The following is a 16,122-nucleotide window of genomic DNA, read 5'->3' as shown; positions in this document are numbered from 1 at the left end:
GCAAGACATAATCAGCTCTCTGTAAAGATGCATATGAGTAACATTTTAAATAACACATTTTTACAGAAATGTTGTTAATGTATTATAAATAGACATTGCGGTTAAATATAAACACTACCAACCAAATTGCTTTTCGCAAGAAAGAAAGTTTATTTTACGCTATGACTTACTGAATCAAATAAACCTGTTGTATTTTTCTAAATGCGACTACAGTATGTTCAGCAAATGGTCTAATTGCACTTACATTAAGTGGTCATGTTTGTTTAACTGGAATTTAAATTTCATCCTATCTAGCCTTTTTTGCCACTGACTTTAATGATTACATTAATTGCTAACTAATATATTTTAACAATGTGCTGTATTTTTTTTTTTTTTGAGGTATGGGGGGCACATATAGATATCTAATTTCCTTGTAGTTGGTATTAATTAAATACTACAAAAAATCGGAAGACAAACAATAGGAGCCTCAAAAATATATTTTAAGATTGATAATACCTCTGATATTCCTCAGTCTTGTGTGCAGCTTATAGATTATAAATTGTTATTTTGCAAATAACATTTTACATTATCCACATTCAAATATTTAAAATGAAAATGTATTGTACATATTTAATAATGTTATATGTAAATGCAAGTTGCCCACAAACAATAGATTTTTAATATTTTCTGTAATGAAGAAATGTTTTGTGTTCAATTTTATATGCAAGTCATCCGTTATGTTTGATGAGGCAGTGTGATGTTGTAAAATCATTAATGAGCGTGTAATTAAGTGAGGTGGACAACCTGAACATTCAGCAGTGAAAACTTGTCAGCCTTTGGCGCTGACAGTATTAGACATCGGCATTTTTTTTCAGTTTTATTTAGGGATCTGTCCCAATGCAAAGGGCCCAATATCAAGTGTTTTCCTATTGGTGGCAGACTTGTGCCCTCAGTCAAGGGTAAACGTGAATTAAAGGGGTTTCAGGGTCTTCTGGGGAGCGCGGAACAGAACGCAAAGCCTGCAACATGAACGCGCACCTTCTTACCACAGGTTTTAAGCTACCGTATTAGATACTGTACTGACTGCTCTGCTGGTTGGCTGTCGAGTTGGAGAACTCCTCTGTAATGTTTACGCATTTAGCCAGAACATCGTTGTGTCGCAGATATTAGCCGGGTGATTAGCATCAGGATTTCTGACGGGAGAGGGAGTGACAGAAGGGGTATGAACAGATATACACAGAGCTTCTGGGGAGGATCCCCTCAAAACAAACAGCCCCAAAGGGACAAAAGGTCAACAGAAAGGATGAAAAGAGACAGGGATTCTGCGGCAGAGAGGGAAATCTCCATGGTTACAGGGACGCCTGCTGCTTAACAAGATGGTAGCGGGAGGCCCCTAATATGTCGCCACACGGGAAATATCCGTTCAGCCAATATTTATAATAGGTGTTGCAACCTTTTTCTACTGAAGAGTTCCCTGAGAATTAAAGAAAGAATATCATGCATTTGCAGATTATTGAAAGGGTGTGTCCCTAAAGTATGAACACTATAACAATGGACCTGGATGGGGCTTGTATGGTGTTTGAACAAAACTACTTTACATCATTGCTGTGCAATAGAAGCTGATGCTGCTGTTATGCGCAGTGCTGCAGTAATCAGTCCCCTTACACATAGTCTCAGTGCCACTACCCACCTACCTTGAGAAGAATCAGAACAATATAACCTCCTCCTTTTATTTCCTGCTGGAACAGCTAGAGACATTTGGCAGAAATTACTTATTACTAGATGGAGAGGATGTAAGACTAGTCAGATTTTACTGCACAGAGTGTAATATTCACAGTACTTCTATTACATGTGCTGAGCTGAAATTTTCAGATGGCTGACAATTTCTAAGAGCTTACCCCGATCATGATGGTGGGGGGCTAGAGTACACCCTGCACAGCCTGAGGACTTTGAGAGGATTCCAGAGCACCTGCAGGAATCCCTCCAAACATGGGTGGAGCATTTAAACTCCACACACAGATAGCAGAGGGGGGATCTGGCCATGCACATTCTATACACAGAGAGTGGAGGTGGGATTCAACACATTCAAACTCCTCACACAGAGAGTAGAGATGGGATTCAAATACGCAAACTCCAGAAACAAAGAATGGGAATAGGATTCAAAAGATTCAAAGATCCAAACTCTACACACAGAATGCGGTGATGTGGTTCAAACATGCAAACTTCACACACAGAAATGGGATTCGAACCAACAACCCTGGGAGAGTTACCCACATGACATCCCTTTGTATGAACATTTCTGTATAAAAATAAACACACTAACGCCAACTTCCCAGTATTCCTAATGTTATCCACCATAAGAGAAATTAAGTTAAGCAAATATTTAAAAAAGTGTTCACAAATTTAAAAAATTGATGACAGCAGAAGTTATTGTAGAGAAACTGTGATATAGTTTCTTAGCTCCAGTGTTTCAAATTAACAGGCTATGGAGGAAGAGATACTGGCCTAAGATCAACAGTTTTTTGTCAATGAAGTAGACTTATGATGTATAGTTTAGTTCTGGGCCCGGTGGGGGCAGTTGCTTGATTTCTCTTTACTGGGTCCTTTGCACAGGTAGAGTGTAAAATTATAAGCTGTTTTTATCACTTGGGAGGTAAGTCATTGGCAGGACTTCTGGAATATGAGCAAAGCTTTCACTCGAATTCCAGTTTCATTTTTTAAAAACATTGCATATAGGGTTACAGGTTTAGCCTTGAGCCAATCACTTGTCAAAATGAATTAAAGGTAGCTACTGTGTCCTGCCTACCAGGATGATCTTGCCAGGGGCCTTGAGGCATGTGATAGGGCGACAATGAAGACGTGTGTATCCCCAGTGCCTATGTTTCCCGATCCGCTCCTCAGGGACCCACAGACGGTCCATGTTTTTACTCCCTCCCTGCTCTCTGCCAGGCAGTCCATGTCTTTGAGAGCTGAGAGGGAGCAAGGACTGTGTTGGGAAACCTGGTCCATGCTCCACAGATCATCACTACCATGCTACTTTATAACCTGTCACACACCATGCAATCCCAGTGCTGCTGTGCAACACAAGACTGGGAAGCTGGGCTGTGAAAACACCAGTTTATTTCGATTGTTAGTAGACATGTTTATCCAGATTGAATTAAAATTATAATTGAAATTGTATTTAAATTATTTTCACATGGATAGATTTTGCTGACAGGTTAAATACCTAAGAATTCAATCAGAATTCCACAATCTTAACCACTATGGCAGCTTCTAACACTTTTCAGGAATTAGTCTACTGAGATAAAGTCACATTCCAAGGCGTCATCAAAACTGCAACACCACGACCTTCAGTTACACTTAGTCTTTTCTTGGTGTCTCCATAAACCCAGAGCATCTTTTAAACCAGCCCACAAACGTGTGCTTTACCATGTGACCAGGCTCGGGATAAGCGGTTGGAAGTTTAAGAGTTTAAAATACACATCTTCAAAACATATTTAATAAGCACATTTTATAAACACGTGTTAATCGTTAATTTTAAACTGTAATAATATGGCTACATGGAAGTGATAGACTGCATTGAAGTTCATTCATAATCTTTCGCTTTTCACATTATACGATGCAGGACAGTTGTGATAAACTCACATAATGTGATAATGGTGACTCAAAATCCAAAATTTAAGTTCAGTAAGTGAATCAGAAAGTTATCAAGTTTGCATGAACATCCTTTTGCTGAAGGCAAAGAATGATGTGTGATGATCCTCTCAGAAGCAGCAGACATAAAACACATGCCAGGTACAGCTTTAATGTATTGGAAATCATTATATGTTGCTCTGTCCAAGATCTCATATCTATGAAGACACATCACACATAAGCATGTCGTTCTAATTGGACTGTTACTGTAATGTGCTTCAATGTACTGCAACAGAAGCTGTGATTTCAGCGGATCATTTGGGGGCAATCTGCCGTGTTAACGGGAACATCTTCATCAATGATATGCACCCAAGGGGCTTATTCAAATTACTTTAGAACATGAAAACAGAATGGCTCTCACACGGCTGGCTTGTATTATCTTTTTACATATGAATATTGATGGTTCATACTTTATATGCACACAGATTCTATTTCCATACAATAAACTTATATATTTCGCTTTTTTTATTTGGATGTTTATTAACTGTCTTTATATATGTAATTCACACTCAAATGTCACATATATATATTTTTTTAAAAAAGAAGTAAAGAATTAACAACAGAAATAGGTTTTTATAAAATACAAGCATATGTACATACATTTTAACAACATGATTACATTTACAAATACTACTCCCAGGCAACAGAAACCAAATGTTATGACAAAAAAAAGTACTGTACTTCACTTTGTTAATGTCCTTTTCCAGTTACAGCTCAGAATATCCCGGGAAAAGGAGGAGGTAGGGCGCCCTCTTGTGTTCATTATCCAGTAGGGCGAAAACATCTTTACGCGATAAATATCTCCGCAGCTCACGAATCCGGCAGACGTTGATAAAACCTGAAGAGTAGTCATAAAAATAGCAATAATAACTACTGTTATGGAAAAACAAAAATATAATGGGCTGTCATGAAATATCCATCTGCCTGCATAATCTTTGATCTGACCTGACTGTGTTTGGCTCCCACACCTGACACTGGTGGGCAGTCTTCAGGTTGCCTTTAAATGCAGGGCTCACTTCTAGCTTAACTGTCACATGCAGACGGTTGGACGGAGCTCAGGGCGTGCAGAATGCATGCCATGCTAAGTGTCGGGTGGGGTAGGTCACCGAGATCAACGCCGCCCCTAATTATCTCAGGACCTTAACGGCCCTAAACACCCGTGACACATTGGACAGCTAGAGACAGCACAGGTCCATACCACAAATACTACTTAATCAGCTTGCCAGTTTGACTGCTGTCTTTCCTCATTTTCCTCATCTATCTATCTATCTATCTATCTATCTATCTATCTATCTATCTATCTATCTATCTATCTATCTATCTATCTATCTATCTATCTATCTATCTATCTATCTACGCACACACACAATACTACAATGCAGTACTACGACAAAACAACAACAACACAGAAAAAAATGATGAACTTTGACATAAAACGACATGCCTTTCCGAAGGGGAAGATATTCCCATATACTCAGAGGTCAGGAAACCTGCAGATTTCTGCATTAAAAAAAAAAGAAACAACAGCACTGACCTTTTTTGTGACTTCCGGTATTAGGAGCCTCTGACTGCCATTAAATGGGTTATTTAGTTTACAGGACAAACATCCCCATAGGCGGAGTTCAGAGAGATGCTTCTCCGGAGAAGCTGCCGTACGCCGAAGCGGAGCCACTTTCATGTCTGCCGGATTGACTGACACTGCTCATGTTAACTGCAAGTGAAATTAGGACAGAACAAACACCATAAAAGCCAAAGGAACTACGCTTTTCGCAGCTGTTTTTTAAGTCGTAACACGTGTCCACATTACAGCAGATTTATTGCTATATTTCTCTGAAAAATGGACTTTTAAACTTTTAAACAGAAAGAAGTGGACACAGGAATGGTCATTTAATAAAGGTTGATAGGAATTAAATATGAACAAAATAACATTGTATACCGAAATGCATTCAAACGTACCATAGATGTTCCCTCAAAGTTATTAAACAGAAAGAAATGATTTTCATTGCAATGAGACATTTGCTTTGCATTTACCAGCAACGTCCCTCACACGAGACTTCTCATCTGGTAGAGATTGCTTTGAAACTCTTGATACACAATGCAGAAAAAAAACAAAACCAGAAAAAAAACAACAATGCCATGTAACAATGGAATCTTTTATGCAAATTGGATTCTTAACCATTTTAAGTCGCCATTGTGACAATGTATGTCCAACAATGGTGGTAATGGTGGGGTGGTGGTGGCATTTTTGTTCCATTTTGTTTTAATTGGGTTGTTTTTTTTCTTCTTTTTTTTTTCCCAGAATGATCACTAAAAGAATAGAACTTTTCTTCTTGGGGTATTTTCAAAGAATTCTTCCCATTTCTTTTAATTCAATCAGCATTGTCAATTCAATGTACCAAGCTTAGCTGTGATCCCTTTTATGGTTTGTTTACTGTAAACAGCATGATATCCATCTTGAGGACAAAACCCTTGAGGTAAGATCATCAAATGGCAGGTTTTCTTCTTGTGAGCATTATAAACCCCCTATGGAATAAGATTAAAGTGTGGTGCGCCTAGATTTAGAGGAGCTGAATTGATTAATATTTTCAGTAATGTATTAACTATAAAACGTTACTATTGAAATCAGTTCATATTCTGTTTAAAATAATAAAGATTAAAAAAACAAATAAAACAAAACACACCTAAGAAGGTACATAATAATACAGCACGAATATACATGCACACACACACAAACATGCAATACTGACAAAGCCTGTAAATATGTATTATCTTTGAATGTGCTTATGACTTTAGAGTAGATCACCGTGTGACCAAAAAAAAAACTCTTTTGTTGTAGTTTTCCTTGTGAACCTCAACATGTAGAAAACAGGGAGCGATTCACGGAGTGGCGTGACTGCGCTTGCTACAATTAGGCAGTGATGGACAGCTTGACTCGGCTGCGATTTTTATCCACAAGCAACAAAGACACGCGCCGTGGTCTTCGGGGACTCGCAGCAGCGAAGGCATCCTTATCTGCGGCTGGGTGACGGCTAAGCCCCCGGGCGGAAAGAGAGCTGGCCGAACTCCGCGCAATCAATCTTGAAAAATGAGAAGAAAAATGCAGGTGGAGGCGTATAATTGACTAACCAAATATTCTTAGGGATTTAGTTTTTTCCTTTATACGACAAAGTAACCATCAATATATTTCTGGATATAGCTTCTTTAAAGCACACTGAACAGGAAGGCCATATGATTTATAGGAGCAACCCTGCTGCTTAGTAAACATATATAGCTCACCGTGACTCATTAGTTATCTTTACCCACATAGACTCAGAACAGTCGCATACGCCATATATTAGGCCTAACTTTGAAAACGCATTTTAGACCGCCGGCCAAAGGCCGTACACGAGCGCATGTTGGTAATATTGAATAGGAGGTTTTGCAGATTCGGGGCACGGATTTCAAATTGCTTGAACCGGCATTAGGCGATTTCCCTTACATGTATTTTATTTTAATAAGCGGGAGCAGCGTTGAATCCACAATTAAAAGTGAAGTGTAAAACTTTGGGTTGGGACGGGGCACAATTATCCAAAATTTTATGTGTTACCAAGTCATTGCAAGTGAGATTGCATAATAATAATAATAATTTCCACAGTTTATAATTGCCGTCCAGCAACGTGACTGCAACAGGTTATATCCGCGATCTACGGATTACTGTCACTGCTGATAAACTGTGTAAATAGGACTACTTGTTTCCATGACTAAATATTGTCAGGCCTATGTAGTTAAACTAATACTTTATTTGTTTACGTTTCCAGAAATAATAAAAATTAAAACGGACACGTACTTGCACGGTTAAACCATTCAGAGAGCGTTAAAATAAAACATCCACCTAAACAGATTCTGACAATGTATTTTCATTACGGCTCTTCTTAATATTAATATTTCAAAAATGTAAAACTTATTCTCTGTTGTCAGACATTCGTTTCATTGCTTAAGGCACCAGCGTAAAAAATGAAGGTAAAAATGGTGAAGTTTTACCGGGTCTAGTATTTTTTATTTAATATATTCATCTTACGTTTTATTTATCATTGCATGTCGGAGTGCTTATTAAAAACTGCATTGTATTATATTGAGACGAACCGAATATTATATACTATATTATATATTATATATATTATATACCGAATATATATAATATATACCAATTAGTATAGTGAGTCGTACATGAACGTGCAGTATTTTACGCAGAAATTAATCTCAGTTTGCCGTATATCATTGTTCCCTCGGGAGGACAGTTCTCCTTGCCTGACTGACCGCACACAGCAGGATTTATCCCATTTCTTGCGAATGTGTGAAATATAGCACTTATTCTCCGCCCGAAGTAATAATAATAACAAAAAAATTAAGTGTACATTTAAAGCTTTAAAGAATTTAATGAAGGCGGCAAAACATTTACTTAACTTATTAAGAAACTGGAGCGAAATTCACACAAGTGTATGAGTGTATGGAAAGCAATCTAAAAAAGAAAAGAAAAAATGATGTTTTCAGAGTGTGAGATAGATGTGCTGAATTATAGTAGTCCCTTCCCCCACCAAAAAAGGCTTTCCTTTGATCTGTGTTGTGCTAGATCAGTGTGAAAAATAAAATAAAGAGCTAAATTCCTTTCCGCCTTGAAGGTCTCCCCTTCTCTGTAGAAGAGGGAGACATGGGGATATGTCCTCAGACTTAAGTCTCTCTATCCTTTTCTTCTTAAATTACTTTTATGGCATTATTAGGTGTCATAATAAAGAGTGCTGTGTGTTTGTTTCTCATTTGCTTGCTCAACAGGTGCTATCATCCATGAGTATAGAGAACAAACGAAACAGTATCCGTCATGCGGAAGAAGACCTAACAGGCGATTCCGCTGAAGTGTCTTTCCATAGGGCACATAGGAAGAGTCTGTTCTAAATCCACTGCCTTCCCACTAACAATGCTGTCGGCAGATATAAAGGTAACATCTCTATTTGGTCTGTGTTCATTTTGCAGTGAAAAATTACCTTTAAACTACAACCCAGTTTTTCAAGATAATATATGTGGATGTATATAGCATTTGTGACAATGACATTTATGTATCTTGTCACTAAACCTTCCCGTCGGACATGAGAAAAAAATACACAGTCGGTTTAGCACTCAATAGCTTAATTAACGTTCAACTTAACTGACTGCTGCTATGAATGTTTTTACTGCGATAACTGTCATTTCAAGGATGGTTAAGAAAGGTTGAAAAGGAGAATTCCATGCATGCAGGTGAGTTATTTTCCTTTACAAGATGATGTTTGATGTTTCCATTAAATTTACATTATTTGGTAAGCGCTTTTATCTGAAGCGACGTATGATTGAGAAAGCGGGGTCAGCCAGTCCCCGGAGCGACTGGGGTTTAAGAGCCTTGCTCAAGGGCCCAACGGTGACATCACTCTGCCAATCCGGGGATATTGAACCGGCAACCTTCCAATGACGGGCACAGAGCCACACTCCACCCGCGAGTGTGAGTTAAATTACACACACCTTGAAAATGAGCATCGCCATGGATACCAAAATGTGTATTAGCCTTTGCACTACAGCCTTACTTTTCCTTGCGTTTCCTTACCTATTGCTCTTAAATAGAAATATTCAAAATTAAAAATGAAAGTGAAAATATATATATATATATAGAATAGCCACTGCCTTTATTCATGATTGTCTATTGCAGGATGATTTGATCTGTTCTGCAGCAACATGCTTATATCACAGTACTTGCAGTTCGACCTTTACATTTTAATTGTTTTGGGGTGGATGAGTGATTATACCTGCTTTAGAGCCCCGGGGGGGGGGGGTAAGGGGGTTCTGTAACTGTCATGGGCCCCACAGATGAATGTGGGGGTGTTTTGGAGGATGCTATAATAGGACCTTTGAAATGAGTTTGCTGCTTATGGGTGTAGATTGTGGGAAAGTTTGAAATCTTCTCCCTCAGACTCCTGTCGTGAGTGGCGTAGGGAGAAGACCCCTCCTGTCTTTTTCTAGATTCTAATCAGTAGATTTCCATACATCCTTGCTGCTACAGAGAGGTAAGGAAATTCTACAGGATGGTGAGATTCTGTTTTTTGATAGGATAAAACATCCTGCTACCAGCTGCAGTCCCCAAACCAGGAAATACGAAAAGCATAACGCCGATGGCATTATAACCTGCAGAAGTAAACATGAAATCTAAGATTTCAGTCTGAAGGAGAGGTGCACTGCAGCTAATGATGCATGATTTCTGTCTTGATGCACAGTTAATTTTGCATTTAAGTGCATTTTTCACTTTTTTTAAAATATCAGAAACAACATATTAAAAAATAAAAATACATTTGACACGGCATATTCACGTTTTTCATTGCTAACTTTGTATGTCCTTAATATTTTAGATAACTCTAAAGTGAAGGAACTCAACATGAATTATAACTGAAAGAAAATCTGTCCATCCATCCATCCATCCATCCATCCATCCATCCATCCATCCATCCATCCATCCATCCATCCATCCATTTTCCATACCAGCCTATCCTAGGCAGGGCCGTGGGAGGTCCACAGTCAATCCCAGAAGCTAGGGGCATACGGCAGAGAAAAACTCCACATAAATAGATGATAAATAAATCAAATCATCTGCTTGAAAAGTCTGTAGCCCATACTCACCACGTTTCCAGTCTCCGATCTAACCCCATCTTCTGAGCCTGACAAGACTGGGAATCCTTCCCAGAGGCAAGCAGGCACTGGAAGATTCTCCAGCTGTCAGTGGGAGTAAACAGAGCAGGTGGGAACGTGTTATTGTTGCATTTTAATTTTCCTCTAATTGTAAATCAGTGGGGTGTGATGAACAAACATACTTGGCACAGTCAGGTTGCTTTGCATTCATCCCTGTTACATATCATGGTTTTTTTTCTTACTCGCTGTGTACTGTAAGATATTTGTATGGCGCGGTCTGAAATTTTACTATCTGTTTCACCCGGTATTTTTACTAAGCCAATTTCAGTACATGGGACAGGTTTCAAGACTTTGAAACCTATCGCAAGTAAGGTTGGCCATTGTTTGTATTTGCAGTGTTCAGTATTCTTCCTAGAATTTGTGCAGTGCAAAATAACCAGGTAATAACAACAGAATACAGGGCAAAAACACAAGACAAGGGGAAATCTAAATTATGTATAGTAATACAGTATATACATGTAAACCGTTATATAAATTTATATGCAACTTTATGTAACAGTCTTTTGAAGTGTTTGGTTATTTGTGATGCCTTTTTTTGTATCAAAATTGCATAAATGGTCCAGAGGTCGTCCCCAATGCGTTTCTAATTAGAAATGAAATATCTCGGTGTTGACATGATTAGCTGGCTTCTGCCGCTTTGAAGCCGTGATCTGCCCTCACCGCATTTGACTTTGACGAATTTATAGCCCGGGACCCCGGGCAATTAGTGAAAGTGCCACTTGGAGAGAAATGGCTGGCGTGGCTCTTTTTTAATGCCGTCTTTCTTCTCAGAGGCTGCAGTGAAGAGAAGGATCTCAGGAAAAGTTGTGCTGGATTACAGTTTGATCCATTTTGAGCCAGCATCTAACACCGTACCGAGGTTCCTGCACGGCAGTCATTCAGCTCTGTAAGGCACAGCAAATAAATGTGTCCGGTGGATTTAATATTGTAGTTTGTTTAATGAAATGGCAGCTAAATGCATTTTTTAAAATCTTCGCGAAACTAAAAAGGGTATTGAATTGTGTTAAACTGTTTCGTAAAATGTAATTTTTCCAGTAAACCATTGCCATCATGTGACATCCTTTCCTTTGGACTGACCGCATCTTGTTTCCAGTGCATTTTTGAATTACAGAATTAATTTAAAAATAAGATTCAGGAAGCGCCGAAGTTCCTGTCTATTGAGCACAAAATTAGTGTCGAGGCTCATTTTTGCCTGCAGTTTATTTGAAGAAAAGCAGCTGGATCTCACGGGGTTAAGTCAGAACCGGTCACATGATGTCCAGGGTCTTATTTGTCTGTCTCACATGCAGAGGAAATAAACATGCCAGGGGATGCAAGCATTCAAATGCTGGCCTTTTTACTACAGTATAATGGAGTCTGTACCCATTTCCCAGCAGGCAATGGGGAGATGTTTATATCAAAGTGTTGACAGTCATCTGGGGTGTCCAGAGATCAGAGCAACTAATTCATCTGCTGTGATACAAGAAGAAAAAAATAAACAATTAAACCGAAACTATAACAACAACAATACCGGTACTGCTACTACTAATGAAAATAATCGTAATAATAAAGCCTGGTCTAATATGTAGAACTCTTTACAATGTGCAGTTGTTTCTGTTATTAAGTACAAGGGCTTTTTGCTAGGATCTGCACGGTGTTAAATTAATTTTAGTCAGCTGGGGTTGCAGAAATGTCTGTGACGGCAAAACACCTGTGATGTGTGAATCTGTGTAATCATGCTCACTCAAAGAGCCCCTTAGGCACTTCTGTGGGTCTTGAAAGGACAGGTGACCCTCAGCTGCGGGACACTTTCACAGGAAACAGGCACAGTGCCAAGCCGATGATGGATTGATGCATTCGTGAGACAACCATCTTTGCGGCTACTTTAAGCTCAGCAAATACCACCTCAACAAGCCACTGTGAAGCCTAATGTATTTTCATATTTGTTTTTATGTTTCCGCACTGGTGGCCTGAGCGATATTTCTGAGACATGACTGACATGTTGCGGTGACGGTTTCACCAGCATATTGCAGAAAGATCATTACTCAGGAGTTTAAATATTTTTATTGTAAATACATATACATTGATGGGCAGTAGATAATACACCGCTCCGTTAACACCTAGAGAATTAATTCAAGACCAGATTTTGCATACTTGGCTGCCTTTGTTCTTTTTGGATAAAAACCAAAGCAGAAACTTCAGTTTTGCAGAGTGCTGAGTCTAGGACTCAGTGATAGGAAGGTTGCCGATTAAAATCCCAGAATGATGTCATCGTTGGGAACCAGGCCAGGGCCCCTAAGCCCCAATTGCTCCAGGGACCGCCTCACTCTGCTTTCATAAATGTAAGTCACTTTGGATAGAAATGTCTATGTCTACTAAATAAATAAAATGTATGATTTACACCTGCATGTGCCTCAAATGCATATAAACTCCACTGTATTAGTGAATAGTTCACTTGCGGCACTTGAAGCTATGTATGTAGTTGAACTCCTAGGGTTTCCCCATTTCAAGATAAAACTAAACTGGTCAACATAGAGTTGTTGTATCTCATTTGTTTTGACTTTTATTTTCAGTTACTGCTTGTTATGGCAACAAAAAATGTGTTATATTGTTGTGAGACAGTTGTAATTTAATATAAAGAAATATAAACAACAGCATTAAATCATAATGTCTAAAGAATATGTATTATATGTATTATATTATATATAATATGCTTATGTATGTGACATGGCTTTATGTATGTGACATGGCTTTATGTATGTGACATGGCTTTATGTATGTGACATAGCTTTATGTATGTGGCATGGCTTTATGTATGTGACATATCTTTATGTATGTGACATGGCTTTATGTATGTGACATGGTTTATGTATGTGGCATGGTTTATGTATGTGACATTATGTATGTGACATGGCTTTATGTATGTGGCACGGCTTTATGTATGTGGCACAGCTTTATGTATGTGGCATGGCTTTATGTATGTGGCATGGTTTATGTATGTGACATTATGTATGTGACATGGCTTTATGCATGTGACATAGCTTTATGTATGTGGCATGGCTTTATGTATGTGGCATGGTTTATGTATGTGGCATGGTTTATGTATGTGACATTATGTATGTGACATGGCTTTATGTATGTGACATAGCTTTATGTATGTGACATTATGTATGTGACATGGCTTTATGTATGTGACATGGCTTTATGTATGTGACATGGCTTTATGATTTCTCTGCATGTGATTTACCTTGCTGACATCTTTCAAAGCGTGATCCCCTGCCTTGTGTCCCAGGCTGCTTGGGATGAGCTCCTGATCCCACAGCCCAATACTGGACAATGATGAGAAAGTGGAAGGATGGATGGATGGATGGATGTTAGCAGTATTCTAGCCAGCTGTTTGACATTTAGGATGCATTATTGTTCCACTTACAAAATGTTTGCGCACTCAAGGGAATGAAATCCTCAACAGAAAAAAAGAATAATTTAATCAATAGCATTTTGTTTGCACTTCCCTTCAATGACTACAAAAGTATACAAGTAAATTACACAAAAACATTAAGGGAAAGAGAGGAAGAGAGAGAGTATAATAGAGTAAATACTGATTTAATTAAATGTGTTAGATGTGGTAGATCTTCAGCAGTCAGCGCTGTCAGTGGTGGCAGATAGTTGGCGCGTATTTGTTTTGGCAGTTGGACACTTAGGAAGACATGATAACCTCAGCTTATTAAAGCAGCAGTTAAACTGTAACTCCTTAAGCTGAATCAGGGGGTTGCCTAGGCAGGTATGAAAGCAGGAAGTGAGTTTTTTTTTTTTTGAATACGCATGGCAGTTTGTGTGTGTGTGCACGTGTGTGTGTGTGTGTGTGTGTGTGTGTGTGTCTGCAGAGCTATGTAGAGAAACATACAGAATGTGGAGTGAAATTCACCTTAGACTAGAGTATTAGTAACGATTGTAACTAAATAGTAACTTTTATACAACCCTCAGCACTATTTAGCAATGAGACTTAAGGGCTGCGCACAATTCCTGAATTAGGCAGCAAAAGCACTTTGATCCGTCGCAGATTTATGTCAGACATGATTAGCGCCTTGCCAGCCCTTTGAACTCTGCTCTGCATCACTCCTGGGACCTTCTGTCCTGGATCAGGAGGTTCTGCTTCGAGCTTTTAGTCACAGAAAGGCAGATGCGCTGGGGGTGTCAAAGCCGCCGTTGTATTATTCAAATCCCCCTGTTGCTTTTAAAGAAGTGAGCAGTGTGAAATACCTTCCGCCGTCCTCATCCCCCCCCCCCCCCCCCCCCCCGAAAAAAACCCCACTACCTAACAGATGAGAGCACAAAGTGTCCTTTTATATCTCGGCTTTTAAAAAATCATGTACAAGATGAAATATTAAGAAAAACCTTCATTGTAACTCAATAAACACCCGGTGTTTTTCAGTTGTTCAGCTGTGATGGTATCAGTATCAATTCAACAGTAATGTGTCATGCCAGTAATGAAATTAATATATCACTCAGTCACACTTTAAAAAAAAAAAACCCCGACTCTTCAAAATGAATGAAATTGTCATCTTCACCTTTGTTCCCCTGCCTTTGAAGACTCATTATATCAGTGACATGTGGTTCCTCAAGTCTTCACTTGTGAATTTCTGCATTAATCTGGCTTTATTCTTTGATGGTATTCAACTCGGAATTATTATCTTTGAAAAATCCCTGACAGCTGACCTACTGTTTTCATCTTAAAAACATATCAAGTATCGTCAGTATAAATTTCTTTAGTAAATGAATAAACAAATTTTCCCGGCAAAAATTCATTTTCAGAAATGTTAACAATGAAGAAGTAGATTTGATATACTATCAAATCGTAAACGGTGATCGAGCGGATAATACTTTGGCCTCACAACTGTACCATTGATAAGGATCGATTTCTGTCTCAGCTCTACATGTAGGAAGTAACATTTTTTTCCCTCTGTCTATGTGAGTTTCCTCTGGGAACTCCGGTTACAGCAGTTTAGCTGAATTAGCATCTTTAAAATTCCCATAGTACATGAGAGTGTGAACCTGAGATGGATCAGCACCATGTCAATAGTGTCCTCTGTCTCATTCACTTTTCCCTGCCACTGGTTCTGGAAAACGGTTAGCTAAAATGATGGTGATAGAGTGATAGTAATAGAATTGAGAAAATAAGCCTATATCCATATGAATACAATATGATATAAAGGTAAACAAAAGCAAAGAAACATGGTTCATGAATGCATTTCTGTGGGTTTGAAATGTGCTAAAAAGTAATTTTGTTTTAGTGGTGGATTTTCTTAATGGAGAAGCCACTGAAAGTTTGCCATTCCTCCCAGAATTCTTCTTCAAGAAATTATCCAGCCATGTGTGACATGCTGAATGGCCCTTATCGTGTCGCACACATCCGGGTAATGCCCAGTGCCAGGCCTCAGCACAGGGCCTGTTCTCTCCTATGAGCTGTCCTGTAGATGAGAATGTGGCTTATGTATTCCCAATAAATCTGCCAGGCTGTAATGAGCCCCTTTCAAGTAGATTCACGGCCACACTGACAGGTCAAATTGTCGGTGTGACTGGCTGGCGAGGAATTACATGAAGGTCTGCCACATTCCTCCTGGGGCGTGCTGAGGGAGAGAGGACAGTTTCGAACCACTTTGGCTCCTGCACTGTCATGACTTATGGTCTTTCAAGTGGATAATGAGCGAGCAGAGGAGCCTCATGTGGGGT

General features: G+C 39.0%; 2 long non-coding RNA genes across 2 annotated transcripts; one reads left to right on the top strand and one right to left on the bottom strand.

Moving 5' to 3' along the window:
- Nucleotides 1-4,042: 4,042 nt before the first annotated feature.
- LOC125747077 (uncharacterized) lies at nt 4,043-6,047 on the bottom strand. Its single transcript, XR_007399169.1, has 2 exons — nt 5,207-6,047; nt 4,043-4,510 (listed from the first exon to the last, which is right to left on the bottom strand). It is a non-coding gene; the product is annotated as an uncharacterized LOC125747077 (long non-coding RNA).
- Nucleotides 6,048-6,640: 593 nt separating this feature from the next.
- On the top strand, nt 6,641-12,792 carry LOC125747078 (uncharacterized). The gene is made up of 3 exons (XR_007399170.1): nt 6,641-6,775; nt 8,482-10,462; nt 11,185-12,792. It is a non-coding gene; the product is annotated as an uncharacterized LOC125747078 (long non-coding RNA).
- Nucleotides 12,793-16,122: the final 3,330 nt, after the last annotated feature.

Source organism: Brienomyrus brachyistius, chromosome 8 (genome assembly GCF_023856365.1).
Source record: "Brienomyrus brachyistius isolate T26 chromosome 8, BBRACH_0.4, whole genome shotgun sequence".
Taxonomy (NCBI): Eukaryota; Metazoa; Chordata; class Actinopteri; order Osteoglossiformes; family Mormyridae; genus Brienomyrus; species Brienomyrus brachyistius.
The sequence above is the reverse complement of the archived record's forward strand: the minus strand, read 5'-3'. Positions and strand labels throughout refer to the sequence as shown.